The 18218-nt window shown below is 50.8% G+C and overlaps 1 long non-coding RNA gene across 3 annotated transcripts in view; it reads right to left on the reverse strand.

Moving 5' to 3' along the window:
- Window positions 1-18218, reverse strand: part of LOC140403279 (uncharacterized) — a 77238-nt gene that overhangs the window by 47429 nt on the left and 11591 nt on the right. The window lies entirely within an intron of this gene.

Genomic DNA, 18218 nt, shown 5'->3' on the forward strand with positions numbered 1-18218 from the left:
AAGAGATTCCCTAGTGGGCGAATTCGCTCTGACAAAGAGTCATCCAGACTCGAAACATTGGCTCCCTCCTCTCTCCACAGATGCTGACAGACCTGCTGAGGCTCCCCAGCATTTCCTGCTTTTGTTTCCGCTGTTCCTCTGGACATATTGGCGGCCTAGTCTGAAATTTAGCCACGCAACTGGGGTTAGAACAAAGAAAAGTACAGCACAGGAACAGGCCCTTCGGCCCTCCAAGCCTACGCTGACCATGCTGCCTGTCTAAACTAAAATCTTCTACACTTCCAGGATCCGTATCCCTCTATTCCCATCCTATTCATGTATTTGTCAAGGTGCCCCTTAAACGTCACTATCGTTCCTGCTTCCACCACCTCCTCCGGCAGCGAGTTCCAGGCATCCACTGCTCTCTGTGTAAAAAATTTACTTCGTACATCTACTCTAAACCTTGCCCCTCGCATCTTAAACCTATGCCCCCTAGTAATTTACCCTGGGAAAAAGTCTCTGACTATCCACTCTGTCTGTGCCCCTCATAATTTTGTAGACCTCTTGTCAGGTCGCCCCTCAACCTCCTTCGTTCCAGTGAGAACAAACCGAGTTTATTCAGCCTCTCCTCATAGCTAAAGAGTTGATTGCTCTTCATGCGTGGGGTCACATTGCTCCGGTCTCCGCAATGAGTCTTCCTCTGCTAAAGGACTCAGCTCGAGGACTAGCACCACTGGAGTTAGCTGTGGGTCCTTCCCAAGTGAATTTCACAGCAGCAAAACTAACTTTTTCATTCCCCCCATCCAGCACAGATCAGGATTCCCTCAGCCATCTAAAGCCTTTCAACTGCTCCCTTCCTTTGACTCTAGCTTTTAGTACATCCTCCCCTCCCTTCACCTCACCATTAATGGCAGTTGACTCTTTTCATCTTCATCTTTCAGTTTGCTGTTCTTTCTTTTGAAACTTATTTGTAGGTGTGGTGGTATGTATTAGGGGTATTAAGGTACCCTGTGATGCCGAGAGGCTATTGGTGGATTGAAGCTGGGTCCCAATTAGATCAGCCGCCTGCTGGCTCCACCCAGTAAGGCGGAGTATAAGAGCCCGAGTTCTCCCAGCAGCCGCATTTTGTAACTGTGCTGCTGGGGAACAAGTCTGCGTAATAAAGCCAGCGTTCGACTCCTTCTCATCCCGTCTCATGAGGGATTGATTGTGCTACAGTAGGGCCATCGAATGTTTACAGCACAGAAGACGACCATCAGGCTCGTCGTGTCTGTGCCAGGCCTCTTCATAGAATCATTACAATGCACAAGGAGGCCATCGGGTCTGCAGCGGCCCTCTGAAAGAGCACTCCCCCCCGCGCCCCATCCCAATAACCCCTTAACCTAATCCTACACATCTTTTTTTGGCACCCAAGGACAATTTAGCATGACCATTCCACCTAACCTGCTTATCTTTGGACTGTGGGAGGAAACCCACGCAGGCACGGGGAGAAAATGCAAACTCCACACAGACAGTCACCCGAGGCTGGAATTGAACGCGGGCCTCTGGCGCTGTGAGGCAGCAGTGCTAACCACTGTGTCACAGTGCTGCCCCAGCTAGCCCTACTCCTCCCACCCTTTCCCTGTCGCCTTGCAATTTCTTTCCCCTTTTTGAAAGTCGCGATTTAATCTGCCTGCAGCTCACTCTCACGTGGTGCATTTGGAGTATTGCTAAATTGCCCCTTAATTGGGAGAAAAAGAAATTGTGTCCTCTGAATTTATTAAATAGATAAAATACTTTCATCCCCATAACCTCGCTTTGAAAATTTGAAAGAGGTGAATACTCTGAGACAATCATTAAAATTCCTCTCCGACCTCAAAACTTGCTCCTTCCAATTCGCCCCATGCTTGTCCATGGATGCCGCTGAGAATTGCCGGGATACAGACTCATAATAGCACGGAGTGATGCCCTCACCTCAACCACCAGCGGCTGGATTCTCCGTAACCCCGAAATCGCGTTTGGCACAGGGGCGGAGAATCGACCTGAGGTACGATCAATTGAACAAAGACTAGAATTTGATACAACTGAGGCTTTATTGCTCTAAGATGTGTGGCCTCCCACAGCAGCTGGCGAAATGGCTGCTGAATGGAGGACACGCATATTTATACTCCGCCTACTGGGCGGAGCCAGCAGGCAGGGACTACCGGCGAACCTGTAGTACAGGTCCTACCTTACATCACCTAATACAGGTGCAACAGTGGTTTACCACATTCACCCCCTGTTAAAGTTGAGTCCGGCGGGGGTGGTGGGGAACTATATACAGCAATGAATTTATATTTACAGTATTTGATCAGAAAAAAAAGTCTTTTGAAGTCCGGTGCCAGTTAGAGATTTAACCGGTCTGGTGCCTTGATGTTCCACTGGGAGCGACGTAGTGGTGGCGGCGATGTCGATGCTGGCCTGATCTTTGGTGACTCCGGGAGCCTGCCGAAATCCTCTTCATCCTCGGGCGTGGGCAGGGGAAGGACAGATGGTCCTGGTGGGGTTAATGCTGGGAGCGCCGGGGGAGGGGAGGGTGGCGCCGGGTCGGAGAGGTGTGTGTGTGTGGAACCTGGTGGTACCAGGTCCCTGAGGGAGACAGTATCTTGGCGGCCGTCGGGGTACGCCACGTAGGCATACTGGGGGTTGGAATGGAGCAATTGCACCCTTTCCACCAACGGGTCCACCTTGTGGAGGCAGACGTGCCTACGGAGCAGGACTGGTCCTGGAGCTGTGAGCCAAGTCGGGAGCGACACCCCGGATGTGGACTTCCGTATCCGGGTGTATGAAGCTTTCGGTGCTCCCGGAGTCCAGCAGGCAAGAGGTCACGTGGCCGTTGATTTTCACACTGGTCGATGCGGTGGCCAGGTTGTGCGGACGAGACTGGTCGATCGTCACTGAGGCGAGTCGAGGTCGGTCGTCGCTGTCGTCGGATGATGGGGAGCCTGGGGGGCCCAGGTCCTGGAATGCTGTCGGTGTCTATGTCCCGTGGGGGAGACAAGATGGCGTCGCCTGAAGATCCTGCAGCGGACTAAACGACGGCGCCCATGGGCCGCACATTGCGGGGGTTGGACAAGATGGCGGCGCCCATGGGCCACACGTGGACTGAGGGGGAGAAGATGGCGGCGCCCACTGGCCGCGCGTGGCCCCGGGAGGTGAAGATGGCGGCACCCACAGACCATGCATGGTCCGGGGACGTGCCTGGCGAAGAGCGTGTTCGTTTTCTGTGCATAGTTTTCTTTGAGAAGCGCCATGGCGTCGGCGTAGTTTAGGGCGTCCTGGATCAGTGGAAACACGTTGGAGCTCAACCTTGAGTACAGGATCTGTATCTTCTGAGCCTCCGGAACAGGGGTGGTCGCTGAGTTCATGTACACCTCGAAGCAAGCTAGCCAGGGATTCAAGTCCTTTTTGGCGTCGCTTGATTGCGGATCCAGCTGCAGGCGATCTGCTTTGATTCGGATGTCCATCTTTTAGAAAATCTTAGAGCAATAAATTGAGGCGCGATCAATTGAACAAAGACTAGAGTTGGATACAACTGAGGCTTTATTGCTCTAAAAGGTGTGGCCTCCCACAGCAGCTGGCGAAATGGCTGCTGAATGGAGGACACGCATATTTATACTCCGCCTACTGGGCGGAGCCAGCAGGCAGGGACTACCGGTGAACCTGTAGTACAGATCCTATCTTACATCACCTAATACAGATGCAACAGTGGTTTACCACACGACCTTTACGCGAGAATCAGGCCGGTCCCCGGAGAATAGCTCGCGCGGGAATTACGCGGCGCGGGTGGGGGGGGGGGGGGGGCATTGCCAGAGGCCCTTCCCAGCGATACTCTGGTCCCGACCGGCCGAATTCCTGACGGCGTAGTTCTAACCACGTCTGGCCGATTGGGGCTCTCGCGCGGCGGCTGCGGACTCAGTCCTCGGCCGCCCTGGTGGGGGTATCAAGCACCGGGGGAGGCCTGATGGGCGGCAATCGGGCGAGTCAGATGGAGTGGCGTGGGGGCAGGTCGGTGGGACCTTGTTTGGTGGTCCAGGTCCACCATTGCGTTCGGCGCGGCCACTGGAGGCCGCCGCCGGGCGCTTGCGCGGACTCGGAACCGGGCATGCGGGCGCCCGGAACCGGAAATGCTAAAGCTGCGTGAAGCTCCCCGGGTCCCTGCCAGCCCCCTGCAGGTAAGTGAATTGCTTTTTATTTTTTTCAGGGAAGTCTGGAGTGAAACGCCAGAGTTTTTGTCATGGTGGGGACATAGCCCCATTTTTGTAGAATCCAGCTCCAGGGCTTTGATGGTCGCTCAAAGGAAAATGCCGTGCCGTGCACTTGGAATTTACTGCAAGATTACCCAGGGTGCTAGTCCCTGCCAGTGATGCAAAGTCTCAGAATATTTCACCTTAAGTTTCTTTCCAGTTAGAGGCATGGATGAAATGTAGCTGTCACTCACACTATCTCTCTCCCTGTCTATAACAACTAGCCCGCCCCTTTATATTCATCGATTGCCAGCTTAGAGATGCACAGTGTATCTAACATATGATGGCTTTATTAATATTTCTGGCCTCCCGTTCACTGCTCCCCCTGAACATACATTCATGAAAGATAACCAGAGAGAATAATGTGGCCTTTCAATTCGATTAATTCACATAACTTGCTTCTGTTCCCGTTGTTGTGTTATGTACTCGGGGATAACACAGGCTGCAACTGGATGCAGCTTTAACCAAAAGATACTCCAGACCTTGAAGTTAATTCAATCTGATTTATTGAACCAGTAGCACAGTTAGCACAGTTCTCTATGAGTTCGACTCTCTGCGAACCTAAGTGTGGTTACTCTGTCTGACTGAACCAGACTAGCTCTTAGCCACGTGCTGGAGGTGTGATACTGTACATACACCCTGACTCACTCTGTAGGTGTTCATCAGTGGAAAGAGGCGGAGTGTGAGTGCCTCGTGCCTTTTATAGTGAGATACCACCCCTGAGTGTCCTGCCTGCTCATTGGTCATGTCCTGTTCTCTGTGTTCATTAGCTGCCTGTCTGTATATCATTATCTGCATGTTTGCAAATCATGACAACCGTCTGTGCTGTTGTTCCCTATCTATTTTTCTTATTATTTCATGGCCTGTGGGTGTCACTGGCAAGGTCCGCATTTGTTGCCCATCCCCAACTGATCTTGAACTGATTGACTTGCCATTAGGGAGAGCATCTCCAGCTGACTATTAAATGGGCTGAATGTCCAGACAGTCAACCGAGGTGGGGGTCGAACCCGGGTCCCTGGCGCTGTGAGGCAGCAGTGCTAACCACTGCGCCACCGTGCCGCCCCTATATAATTGGATTCGCGTTTTTGACTTGGATGGAGTGTCAGGCTGGGTGACGGGGAAACAAGAAAATCAACTCAAACTTTCTACGCAACAGGTGCGGCTGGCAAGTGCGTGTGTGTGTGCAAGTTGGACGGGGCTGAATTGTGATGGCCTCCATCATCAAATATGCCGCCCGGGCCTGCTGTCCGAGGCCTCTGGCATTGGCTGTGGTAAGAGAGGCCTTCCAGTACCTCGGAAACCATCTCCCCTCAGGAGTCAGGGGCGGCAGGAGGCTGATATGTTAACCCCAGCTGTTTTTCCAAGATTGAAACCAAATGAAAAGAAGATAGAACAAGCTCAGATCAGATTAAAATTGAACTCAACGTCTTCAATAATGGGAATAGCTGATTGCATCTGGACGGAAGCTCATTGCGAATTCTAAACTGAGCTAACAATGAAATGTTTCAATGCAGAAGCTTCTTATGAAATTGAACAGAAAGGCCAGAAAGAGCTAATGTCGGTAATTTGTCTTCAATCTCCAAGGGCTGTGAGCGTCGCTGATTAGGCCAGAATTTGTTGCTGCCCCTATTTGCCCCTGGGAAGGTGTTGGTGAGCTGCCTTCTCGAACCGCTGCAGTCTGTGTGGTGTAGGTACACCCACAGTGCTGTCAGATAAATAAATACATGGAGATAAATAAATACTCATGGGTGCAGCAATGAGCTTGGGGTACAAACCGTTTCAAGATCGATCAAGCACCCCACTGTTTTGGAAGTGGAGACATTGGGAGCGTGGTGGAATACTCTCCACTTGCCTGGATGAGTGAGGCTCCAACAACACTCAAGAAGCCCAACGCCGGACTTCCGGTTGCGGCGATGACCAGCTAAGCCGCACATTTCGGCACCTCCCGTTTCAACGGACTTTTGGGCTCTTATCGGGAGCCCCAACGGAAATTTTTTACGGCCAAACCCAATGTGAGGTGACAAAGGAAGAAGTCCCCCCCCCCCCCCCCCGGGTGTGGATGGAAAGGAGCGACAGCAGTGGCCAGATTGTGGAGGATCCTCTGGAGCAGCGGCAGGGAAGAGAAGGGAGAAGCAAGATGGCGGCCGAGGGAGCCCAGATGGTATGGGGCCCGGAACAGCAGGAGTTCCTCCGACGATGTGTGGAGGAGCTCAAGAAAGAGGTGCTGGCGCCGATGTTACTGGCAATCGAGGGGTTGAAGGAAACACAAAAGGTCCAGGCGATGGAACTCCATGGAGTGAAGGCAAAGGCAGCCGAGAACGAAGACGAGATACAGGGCCTGGTGGTAAAAACGGAGACGCACGAGGCGCTACATAAGAGGTGCATAGAAAGGCTGGAAGCCCTCGAGAACAGCTCGAGGAGGAAGAATCTAAGGATTTTAGGTCTCCCCGAAGGGACAGAGGGAGCTGATGCTGGGGCGTATGTGAGTACAATGCTCCATACTCTAATGGGAGCTGAGGCCCCAACGGGCCCCCTGGAAGTAGAGGGAGTGTACCGGGTCCTCGTGAAAAGACCAAAGGCAGGGGAAACACCACGAGCAATAGTGGTGAAGTTCCATCGCTACAGGGACAGGGAGATGGTCCTGAGTTGGGCTAAGAGGACACGGAGCAGCAAGTGGGAGAATGCGGTGATACGCGGAGGTGGCGAGAAGGAGGGCGAGCTTCAATCGGGCCAAGGCGGTGCTCCATAGGAAGAAAGTCAAATTTGGGATGCTGCAGCTGGCAAGATTGTGGGTCACACACCAGGGCAAACACCACTACTTCGAGACGGCGGAGGAGGCATGGACATTCATTCAGGAAGAGAAATTGGACTAGACTTGAGAAATTGATGTCTGGAGAGAGGTAGCGAGGTGGTGGCACAGAAATGTAAAGTGGGGAGAGGGGAGGGCTAATATGTAATAATGTTGGACGGGGAATTTTTTCTCCCCGCCCCCTGAGGGGGGGGACACGAAGAAATGTGGGTGCCGGTGGAAAAGGGGACAGGGAAGGGGAATGAGGGAACTGCGCCATTAGGGGCGGGGCCGAGAGGGAAGCGCGGGTTTTTTCCCCCGCTATGGAAATTGAGGCGGGAAAAAGGGCGCAGGAAGGAAGGGGGCCTCACACGCAGGGAGGTCAAAGGATAAACGGGGGAAGCCGAGGTCAGCCAGAGTTAGCTGACTCCCGGAAGCAATATGGGGGGAGCAATCAAGCTAGAGGGGAATCTAGCGGTGGGGAGGAAGGGAGGGGGATTAACTGGGTTGCTGCTGCTGAGGGTAAGGGGGAGCTGATACGAGACGAGGTGGTCGGGACGGGAGGGCGCCGTCTGGGGGACAGACGGGTGCGTGGGACCTGGGTGAGGAGCTGGCTTAAAAAGGGTCTGGCTAGTCGACGAGGGGGGGGGGGGTAAATGGCCCCCCAACCCGGCTGATCACGTGGAATGTGAGAGGTTTAAATGGGCCGATTAAGAGGGCAAGGGTGTTTGCGCATTTAAAGAGACTGAAGGCGGACGTGGTTATGCTCCAGGAGACGCACCTGAAATTGGCGGATCACATTAGACTAAGGAAAGGATGGGTGGGACAGGTATTCCACTCAGGGTTAGATGCGAAAAACAGAGGGGTGGCAATACTGGTGGGGAAATGGGTATCGTTCGAGGCTAAGACCATAGTGGTGGACAGTGGGGGCAGGTACGTGATGGTGAGTGGCAGATTGCAAGGTGAGGCGGTGGTGCTGGTGAACGTATACGCCCCGAACTGGGATGACGCGGGATTCATGAAGCGAATGCTGGGACGTATCCCGGACCTGGAGGCGGGAAACTTGTTAATGAGGGGGGGACTTTAACACAGTGCTGGACCCAGGGCTGGACCGGTCCAGATCCAGGACCGGGAGAAGGCTGGCAGCGGCCAAGGTGCTTAAGGGATTTATGGAGCAGATGGGAGGGGTAGATCCGTGGAGATTTGCCAGACCGATGGGGAAAGAGTTTTCCTTCTTCTCCCACGTCCATAAAGTATACTCCCGGATAGACTTTTTTGTCTTGGGAAGGGCGCTGATCCCGAAAGTGGCAGGAACGGAGTACTCGGCTATAGCCGTTTCAGATCACGCCCCACATTGGGTGGCTCTGGATCTAGGAGAGGAAAAGGAGCAGCGCCCACTCTGGCGATTAGACATGGGACTACTGGCGGACGAGGGGGTATGCGGAAGGGTGAGGGGATGCATCGAAAGATACCTGGAGGTCAATGATGGTGAGGAGGTCCAGGTGGGGGTAGTATGGGAAGCGCTGAAGGCGGTGGTTAGAGGAGAGCTGATTTCCATTAGAGCCCACAAGGGGAAACAAGAGGGTAAAGAAAGAGAGAGATTGGTTGGGGAAATTCTGAGGGTGGATAGGCAGTATGCGGAGGCCCCGGATGAAGGGCTATACAGGGAAAGACGAAGACTACAGACGGAGTTTGACCTGCTGACCACGGGAAAGGGAGAGACGCAGTGGAGGAAGGCACAGGGAATACAATATGAATATGGGGAAAAGGCGAGCCGGCTGCTGGCCCGCCCAACAACTTCGAAAGAGGGGGGCGGCGAGAGAGATCGGAGGAGTTAGGGACGAAACGGGAAAGATGGAGCAGAGAGCAGGGAAAGTGAACGAGGTGTTCAAGACATTTTATGAGAGGCTGTATAAGTCCCAACCCCCGGAGGGGAAAGAGGGAATGATACACCTTTTGGACCAGCTGGAGTTCCCGAGGGTGGAGGAGCAGGAGGTGGCAGGTCTTGGGGCGCAGATTGAGGTGGAGGAGGTGATCAAAGGAATTGGGAATATGCAAGCAGGGAAGGCCCCAGGACCAGATGGGTTCCCGGTGGAATTTTATAGGAAGTATATGGACCTGCTGGCCCCGCTTCTGGCGAGAACCTTCAATGAGGCTAAGGAAAGGGGGACACTACCCCCGACAATGTCAGAGGCGACGATATCGTTAATTCTGAAATGAGACAAAGACCCGCTGCAGTGCGGGTCATACAGGCCCATCTCCCTCCTAAACGTAGACGCCAAGCTGCTGGCCAAAGTGATGGCGACAAGGATAGAGGATTGTGTCCCAGGGGTGGTACATGATGACCAGACAGGGTTTGTTAAAGGGAGACAATTGAACGCCAATATACGAAGGTTGCTGGGGGTGATGATGATGCCCCCACCGGAGGGGGAGGCAGAGATAGTGGTGGCGATGGATGCAGAGAAGGCATTCGATAGAGTGGAGTGGGACTATTTGTGGGAGGTGCTGAAGAGATTTGGGTTCGGGGAGGGGTTCATTAGATGGGTTAGACTCCTGTACGGGGCCCCGGTGGCAAGCGTTGTTACAAATAGGCAAAGATCAGATTACTTCCGATTACATAGGGGTACAAGACAGGGGTGCCCCCTGTCCCCGTTACTGTTCGCGTTGGCAATTGAGCCATTGGCCATAGCGCTGAGGGACTCTAAGAAGTGGAGGGGGGTGCTTAGAGGGGGAGAGGAACATCGAGTGTCACTATATGCAGACGACTTACTGCTATATGTGGCGGACCCAGTAGAGGGGATGCCAGAGGTAATGCAGATACTCAGGGAGTTTGGAGAGTTCTCGGGATATAAATTAAATATGGGAAAGAGCGAACTTTTTGTGTTGTACCCTGGGGAACAGGGCAGGGGGATAGATGCTCTGCCGCTGAGGAGAGTGACAGGGAATTTCGATACCTCGGGATTCAGGTGGCCAAGAACTGGGGAACCCTACACAAACTTAACCTGACGCGACTGGTAGAGCAGATGGAGGAGGACTTTAAGAGGTGGGATATGGTGCCCCTGTCATTGGCGGGCAGAGTACAGGCGGTCAAGATGGTGGTTCTCCTGAGGTTTCTTTTCGTGTTTCAGTGCCTCCCCATCCTGATTACTAAGGCCTTTTAAAAAAAAATAGATAGGAGCATTACGAGCTTTGTATGGGCGGGAAAGACCCAGAGGGTAAAGAGGGAGTTCCTGCAGCGCAGTAGGGACAGAGGGGGATTATCACTGCCGAGTCTGAGTGACTACTACTGGGCCACCAATGTGTCAATGGTCCGTAAGTGGATGAGGGAAGAGGAAGGTGCGGCGTAGAAAAGGCTGGAGATGGCGTCCTGTAAGGGAACAAGCCTGAAAGCGCTGGCGACGGCGACGCTATTTCGTGTTTTGTTTTTTGTTTTTCTTTCTCTCTTTATGCTAGTTGTGGATAATTGCTTCTTGTGTAATACTTTTTTCTCATTTGTTGTTAAATATATTATTTAAATAACGGTTAATGTACATTTTATTATTAAGTTGTAAAAATGGAAAATTTTTGTTTGAAAAACTTCAATAAAATATATTTTTTTTAAAAAGCCCAACACCATCCAGAACAAAGCAGCCCCTCTTGATCGGTACCCCATCCACCACCTTAAACATTCACTCCCTCCACCTTCAGTGCACAGTGGTAGCCATGGATACCATCTACAAGATGCACCACAGCAACTGGGCATGATTCCTTCGATAGCATCTTTCAAACCTATAATCTCTGCCTCCTATAAAAGCACGGGCAGCCGGGACATGGGGACATCACCACCTGCAGGTCCTCGCCAATCTCATATTATCCAGACCAGGAGCTGTATCACCACCAAATCCTGGAGCTCCCTCTCTTAACAGCGTTGTGAGAGCACCTTTTCCACACAAATTGCAGCGGTTAGAGAAGATGGTAAAGGATGTGAATGTTTAATGTGGTGGATGGGGTGCCGATCAAGCGAGCTACTGTGTCCTGGATGATCTCAACATTCTTGGGTATTGTTGGAGCTACATCCATCCGGCCAATTGGAGGGTAGTCCCTCACAATGCTGACTTGCACCTTGTAGACGGTGGGCTGGCTTTGGGGAGTCAGGAAGTGTTGCAGGATTCCCAGCTCCTGACCCGCTCTTATGGCCACAATATTTATGTGGATGGCCCACTTTCTGGTCCATGGTAACCCCCCAAGATGTTGAAGATAGTTTATTTAGCAATGCCGTTCTCAAGTATATATTGTGTGTATTGAGGTCACATGTCAGGTGGCAGGCACAGTTTCAATTTACTGATCAGAAATGCAATAAACTATGAGCTGGATGCACCGTTTCTGAGGCTAAATGCCGACGCCAACGGAGGATCTGTGGTGCTTTACGACAGGAAAATTGGCGTGAAACCCTCACTGATTCCGCTACCGGTGAGGGGCTAGCACCAGCGGCGTGTGAAACACATGCAGAACGCGTGGAAAATGGTTGGAGAATCGCCAGGTCCCGTTCTGCACCTGCACAGGGCTGACAAGCTGCAAGCCTACACCCCCCACCCACACACTGATCAAGCAGGAAACGATGGTGCCGGCCATGCTGGACCGCGTACTCGCACACCCCGACCTACATCCCCCCCCCCAGCATACCCCCAGCCCTGGCGGAAACCCCCCAGCCAGCGGCACGGATCTCGGCCGAGTGTGGCAGCGCTGGACACATTCCGCACGCCCGGCTCTCTCTCTCCCCGCAGTCGGCACGCCAGGCTCCCGACCGCTGGGACCACACGTGGCCCGCGCGGTCGGGAACTCGGCCTATCGGAGGCGGAGCATCACAAGTGGGCTGGCTCATCACATACCAACGGGGTTGCGACTGCGTGCGGCGCGCGTCCTTATGATTCCAATTTAGAGGGGGCGGAGCATCACAACCCGGCGTCAAATCGGCGCCTGCCGCGATTCCGGCGTCGGGAGCCATTCTCTGCCCGATCTCCATTCCTGATTCTGGAGAATCCCGCCCTTTATCTAGATTCCCAATGAGCCACATATGGCTAGTGCCTAATGGACTGGACAACCCAGATCCTGGTCTCACTGTTCAGAGCAATTGCTGAAGTCATGGGGCAATTTATTTTCCTTCCTCTCTAATCTGAATTGATCAAGGCTAAAACACAGCCCTACCCGATATTAACCAGCTCAGCACATTGGGATTACACCTGGGACCTGTGTGTATTCTGCACCTCAAAGACATAATCAGGCAGTTCGTATTCCCAGCAAGCGGCAAGCACGAGCTCACCTTAAAACTTGCATTCTGCGGTGTTTCAATACAGTTACATACGGGTTAGGATTAAGCGCACAGTCCGAGGGAGTTTACACGGTTACCAGCCCCTCGGTTTACATTGGCTGCAAGGCCCTGCGCAGTGGCCTTTCCCCATTGCGCCGTGGCAGCGGCTGCCCCAAGCATGAGCACGTCCCACAGCACAAAATCCTGGACCTCGGAATGTGCCAGTCTGCAACCCTCGGACGAGGGCAACTTTTTTTGCACAATTATACTTTATTCGTAAAACATCTGAAAGAACATTACAAACATTTCAAAATGGCCATCACACAAAGTGCAATAACATTCAGGTTCTCTACAACATCATGTTGCACTTTGGGAAGCTTCAATGCAGTCAAAGGAACATTACAGACATTTCATAATGGTTACAAATGGTGCAAAAGTATTGAAGTTGTCTATTAGATCAAGTCGCACTCTGAGGTGCTTCAATACAATTGTGATATATGTAATATTCACCGTGTATATTCAATGTGAGTCATTCAGTCTGAGGGGGTTCTGTACAATTCCCCTCCCTTCGGTTCACTATGGCTGCAAGGTCTCAGACAGTGACCTCCCCCCATTGAGCCTCTGCGACAGCTGCCCCAATTTTAGTGCCTCATGGCACTCAGGACCTCGGTTCGATCCCGGGTAGGTGATTCACCACGCTAAATTGTCCCTTAATTGGAAATTTTCAAAAGAAAAATGTTTGTGCTGACCCTCAGGTTAAATCGCCACCAGTCAGCTCTCAAAGGTGGTGGGGGGGGGGGGGGGGGGCAGCCTACGGTCCCCTGTGAATGTGGCGACATTTTACATTTCGCGCTGCATGGGCCTTGCTTGCCGCTGTTCAATTGATAGGCCATCAATTGCAAATGGTGACCGATAGTCATTAATTTGCAGTGACCTCCTGATTAAATTGGATTAACTGGTACTGTCTTTCCTCTTCACCATTAATTCATGATCAATAGGGAAAACGTTGACTGCAGTCACTCGCTTTCATCCAATATGAAAATATCGATAAAGCACATTTCAGCTGTGGTTCAGTCAGTAGCATGTTCTCCGCTAAATCAGAAGATTGTGGGTTTGAATGCTACTCTGAGGCCTTTCACTCCAGTGCATCGCTGAGGGAGTGCTGCACTGACAAACATTATTGCACACGCAATTAGCAAACGATTAAGGGGCAGCACGGTGGCGCAGTGGCGCCGAGGTCCCAGGTTTGATCCCGGCTCTGGGTCACTGTCCGTGTGGAGTTTGCACATTCTCCCCGCGTCTGCATGGGTTTCGCCCCCACAACCCAAAGATGTGCAGGGTAGGTGAATTGGCCACACTAAATTGCCCCTTAATTGGAAAAAATGAATTGGGTACTCTAAATTTTTTTTTTTAAATTACCAAAAGATTGGACAATTTGACATACTAAGTTTTGACAGATGAGCAACCTGTCTTTTTGACGAATCCTGTCCTGAAGGATTTAAATGGTACAGATAGTCATTTACTACGTCACATCGAAATATAGGACGTTAAGGTTAATATATCAATTGCTAACCTATTACTATGAAATCTACTGCACATACTGATATTAATCAGGGTGTTTCGATTCTTCCCCACTGGCTCTTCCCTCCATGTAGGGCAGGAAGAATTCCAAAAAAGCTTGGAATTACACAATGGAAGGGACAAGGAAAAGTGCCTCCTGATTGACTCCTACTTCGCCAAACTCCAATCCAAGGAAGTATAGTCATTTAACATTGGCCAAAAAGCACTTTGGGACAACTTCAGGTTGTGGAAGGCGCTGCATAAATGCAGACTTTTCTTTATTTCTGAACCGCTATCGTAAATTGCTCTTCACGACTAAATGAGTCTGCTTACTCGTGCTGATGCCTGAGAACATTTGAGTGCATTGCTGTGGATATACTCGCTCCTACTGAATAACCTGGATAGATCCATAAGGTCTTGTCTGGAATATTCACCATAGTGGTGCATGGAATATGCACCTAGAAAGCATCCTGTCTGGCTGCATCACAGCATGGTATGGCAACTGCTTGGCCCAAGACCATAAGAAACTATAGTCGTGAACACAGCCCAGTCCATCACGCAAACCCGCCTCCCATCCATCGGTCATATCTACACCTCCCACTGCCTTGGGAGTGCGGGCAGCATAATCAAAGACCGCTCCCACCCGGGTTATTCTCTCTTCTATCGGGCAGGAGATACAAAAGTCTGAGAACACGCACTAACAGGTTCAAAAATAACTTCTTCCCCGCTGCTACCAGACTCCGGAATGACCCTCTTATGGACTGAACTGATCTCGCCACACATCTTCTCTACTGAGTAGTACTGCACTCCGTGTTCTTCACCCGATGTCTCTGTCTATTTATTTGCATTGTGAATTTATTGTATGTCCTATGGTTTTTTTCATGTATGGACCGATCTGTCTGGACTGAACGCAGAACAATACTTTTCACTGCTCCTCGGTGCAGGTGACAATAAGTCAAATCCAAATCCCTTTGGGCTAAAGTTATTCATCAGCTCTTGGTAGTTGGCTAAAGTGGCGTTCAGTCTCCTCTGAAATGCAATTGAGATCATCCATACTTACCTTTGTGCTGCAAATAGACGTTTATTCACAGCCACTTAAGTAAAATCAACCTGCACTTGTAGCAGAACAAAGGTCAACCTCAATCGCCTCCTCTAAGCTGTCTCCGTAATAACCATAATTAATAAAATGAAAATGAATGAATATCGCTTATTGTCACAAGTAGGCTTCAATCACAGCCAACAAAACTCACAGAAACATGACACTCACACAGAACATTTATTTTTAAAACATTCTTTATTAGCACTCAATTGCCTACATTCCGAGCCCTCACCACCAGTCTGCTCAGTCTGGTGGAGAAATTCATTAGAAGAGTTTATTAGGTCTCCAGAAGATGCATTCAGACAATCATCACAATTGACTCTGTTGGTCTGTTTCTCTGGTTATGAATATGGCGGTCAATATGGTCGCCTTCCTTAATCCTAATTATGTTTGCTTTAGAGTCGCCAGGTATCTCTCGATACCGCCACAAGGTTAAACCCGAAGACTGATCAAAGAGCCAGCGATTTAGCACAGGGCTAAATCGCTGGCTTTGAAAGCAGACCAAGGCAGGCCAGCAGCACGGTTCAATTCCCGTAACAGCCTCCCCGAACAGGTGCCGGAATGTGGCGACTAGGGGCTTTTCACAGTAACTTAATTTGCAGCTTACTTGTGACAATAAGCGATTTTCATTTCATTTCATTTCATACACCAGTTAGTTAGTTCAGTCAATACTATTTATTTACACACACAGTAATATCGACTCATGCACAAAGTACTACAAACTAAACTATCTCTAACGCTAATGCCTATACTTAGCTTCGGATGCCCACTCAGTCAGAGGAACAATGGCCGTTGTTTGGGTCTGAGGTTGTTGGGTTCGAAGTGGTACAGGAGAACAGCTCAGGTCGTCCGTCTGGTAGTGAGCGTTGACCGTGGATTTACGTGCTTCTGGTGCAGCTGGTGGATGGGTCTCTCCACTTTGAGAACCAAATCCAAGAGAGCAATTCTCTCGTGGGGGTTCCTTCTTATACCCGGAGGGGCTTCACGCGCTTTTAGGCGGGCCTTAAACTTGGCCCCAATTAATTGGGCCGCTTCTCGATCACTGTTATTGATTTTGACCAATAAAGGGGTGGGTGCCCTGATGGCTGGACGTGTCTTTGGTGGCTGTTGGCCTGGCTTTGTTTGTGCTTTCGGTTGGGGAACTGGCACCGGGATGTCTGAAACAGCATCGGTTGCTTGGGTGTCTTTCCTTTGTTCCCGGAGATGGGCCATCAATATGTTAATTGACCTATAGTTTCAATTCCATCTGGGAGCTGTCTCTCCAATATGCATACAGGCTCTGTGCCTGCTTGTTTTCCTAACATTGTCCAGAGTTCCCTACATTCATTGCGAGCGTCCATTTTGTATTCTGGAAGTGGCCATCCCAGATGGCTAAACACGCCTGGTCCACAGCTCTGATGATAAATTAGCCAAGCATTGAATTGCAAACATTTTTAAACAATGATTGATATTCTTTCCACTTTAGAAGTTAATTGCTATTTCAGTGAGAATGAAAATCTGGGGCTAGATGAAAATGGTAAATAACCTCTCCCCAATAGTTTAGAAAATTTACCCAATGTGTACCACAGCCGTGCACAGCAGATGATCCAGGTGAGTGCTGCCTTGGCTGATCTCAGCCAGGATGATATTCAAGGATGTGCCATTGTGTCAGTGCCCCTGGGTTAAGGAAGGTAAAATAAAATAAAGTGCAGAAGGAGGCCATTTGGCCCATCAAGTCTGCACCGGCTCTTGGAAAGAGAACCCTACTCAAGCCCACATCGCCACCCTATCCCCGTGACTCAGTAACCCCACCTATCCTTTTTGGACACTAAGGGCAACTTAGCATGGCTGATCCACCTAACGCACATATCTTCGGACTGTGGGAGGAAACCGGAGCACCCGGAGGAAACCCACGCAGACACGGGGAGAACGTGCAGACTCCGCACAGACCGTGACCCAAGCCGGGAATTGAACCTGGGACCCTGGAGCTGTAATGTGCTAACCACTATGCTACCGTGCTGCCCTCTAGGAGTGCAGAGCCTTATTTTCGGAATTGCTTTATCCTCTTTTTTCCGAGGAGGTCACAACTGCCTCCTTATTTTTAGATTCAATTATAAACATTCATCAAGGTTCAGAACTGCGCACTGGAATTTAAAATTTGCCGCCCTGGCCGGTACATAGTAGTTGGCTCTCAAACCCCTTTCCATTCAGTAGGGACGGTCGCCTCAGTATGTCTCAAAAAGGGCCATGATCAGCTTCTCAGTTGGCAACTAGGAATGAGCAACAAATGCGGCCATACTGGTGTTGTTCACATACACAGAACAAAAATGTAAAAAACAAATTGTGGTAGTCACCACTGATGTATATATTGTGTATATATAGGATGCTGATATAGGTGCTTTACGGTAAGGCCCCTGTACTACAGGTACGGGGGTGGATCCCTGCCTGCTGGCTCCGCCCAGTAGGCGGAGTATAAATATGTGTGCTCCCAGTACAGCAGCCATTTCGTCAGCTGCTGTAGGAGGCCACGCATCTCAGTGTGATAAAGCCTTGATTACATCTTACTCTCGTCTTTGTGTAATTCATCGTGCATCACAAATCTCCTCAGGTTTTGTCAGATATGCATACTCGAATTTTCCCTGCACCGAAATTACCCAAACATATTTTGGCCAGCATGCCTTTGAGAAGTTAAAAGGTAAGTTACAAGAGTGGGTTGACGGGTGAGGAACTTCAGTTATGGGAGATAGGCCAGAGAAGCTGTTTTCCTTGGAGAAGGCCAAAAGAGGATTTGACAGTGGTATGCAAATTCATGGGGGGGCACAGTAGATCAGAAAAACCTGTTCCCACTCATGAAAGGATCAGGAGCAAGAGGGCACAGGTTTAAAGTAATTGGGAAAGGAAGCAAAAGTGATACAAGGAAAAGCTTTTTCACGCAGCAGGTGGTTAAGGTCTAGAATGCGCAGCCTGAGAGTGTGGTGGAGGCAGTTTCAATTAAGGCGTTCAAAAGGCCTGGGGAGATTGGGGTTGGAGCTGGGGGGGGGGGGGGTGGCAGCCACTGCTCAAGAATGCTCCTGATTAGGGGCAGCAGGGTGGCGCAGTGGTTAGCACTGGGACTACGGTGCTGAGGACCCGGGTTCGAATCCCGGCCCTGGGTCACTGTCCGTGTGGAGTTTGCACATTCTCCCCGTGTCTGCGTGGGTTTCGCCCCCACAACCCAAAGATGTGCGGGTTAGGTGGATTGGCCACGCTAAATTGCCCCTT

This window comes from Scyliorhinus torazame, chromosome 27 (assembly GCF_047496885.1).
Source record: "Scyliorhinus torazame isolate Kashiwa2021f chromosome 27, sScyTor2.1, whole genome shotgun sequence".
Classification (NCBI taxonomy): domain Eukaryota; kingdom Metazoa; phylum Chordata; class Chondrichthyes; order Carcharhiniformes; family Scyliorhinidae; genus Scyliorhinus; species Scyliorhinus torazame.